Below are 964 nucleotides of genomic sequence, written 5' to 3'. Positions count from 1 at the left end.
CAGTCTGCTTTATCAGCATTGAATGTAAAGGAATTATCCCACTCATCTATAAAAATCTAAGGAATGTACAATCAATTTGACACATTACACTATAAATATAGTGAAGACCTCTTTCAAAATAGCGTTGATCCATCTCTCCCCAACTTACTTTTACACACACAAAAAGTTGGCAACCCCAGTTTAAGACTGAATTTTCCAACATAAACAATACTGCTCTACTCAAGTATGCTTTAAGAAAGGAGAATAAAAGACAAGAAAGGTATAATAGGAAGAGAACATTTTCATTCTAAGGGCGAGAGAAACCCTGGTGCTGATGTAGTCCATGGGGGAGTAATGTGACTATCAGGGAGCCTATTCCTTATCTTCACCTGCTGAATCTTGACCTCTGTGCATTTCTGTTGTCTCTTAAAAAATATCTGTTCTTTTACAAATGCACAATGAATCGCTTCTCGGCCTTTTGGCTAAGATCAAGTGTAGTATCAAATGCACAATGAGTCCCTGCAAAATTTGACCTTAATCTTGGAACATGACAGGTGGTTGGATTCACATGGTACAACATTACCCTCATAGTCAATAAATGGGACATAAAATTTGGCCAATAAATATAAATATGCTTAGCATTTATTGAATTCTTCATAAAAAATTATGTAGCACTTCATTTAATTCTCACAACAGCCCTATGAATTAAAGACTGCTCTTCTACCCTGCTTTATATAATAAAACTGATGTCTATAAAAACACATTTCTTATATATAATGATTTTCTCATATATAAATGTCACAGAGCCAGTAAGAGTAGATATACTTTTTGAATGAGACAGCAGATAGTTTGGGAGAATTTCTATGAGTTTCACAAAGAAAAAAAAAAAAGAATAAAAGTATTCCCCTACAAAACATCAATTCACAAAGAGAAAGGGCAAGAGAGAAAGGAACAACAACAACAACAAAAAAAAAAAAACAGAGAG

At 33.8% G+C, this 964-nt stretch overlaps 1 pseudogene; it reads left to right on the top strand.

The window, feature by feature from the left end:
* Positions 1 to 441: 441 nt before the first annotated feature.
* On the top strand, positions 442 to 599 carry LOC138993577 (U2 spliceosomal RNA; annotated as a pseudogene).
* The last annotated feature ends 365 nt before the right edge of the window (positions 600 to 964 follow it).

The sequence above is a fragment of the Myotis yumanensis genome, unplaced genomic scaffold (assembly GCF_028538775.1).
Source record: "Myotis yumanensis isolate MYYU_CA2020_CCGP unplaced genomic scaffold, mMyoYum1.0.hap1 SCAF_15, whole genome shotgun sequence".
Lineage (NCBI taxonomy): Eukaryota > Metazoa > Chordata > Mammalia > Chiroptera > Vespertilionidae > Myotis > Myotis yumanensis.
This window is presented reverse-complemented; position numbering and strand designations above follow the sequence as displayed.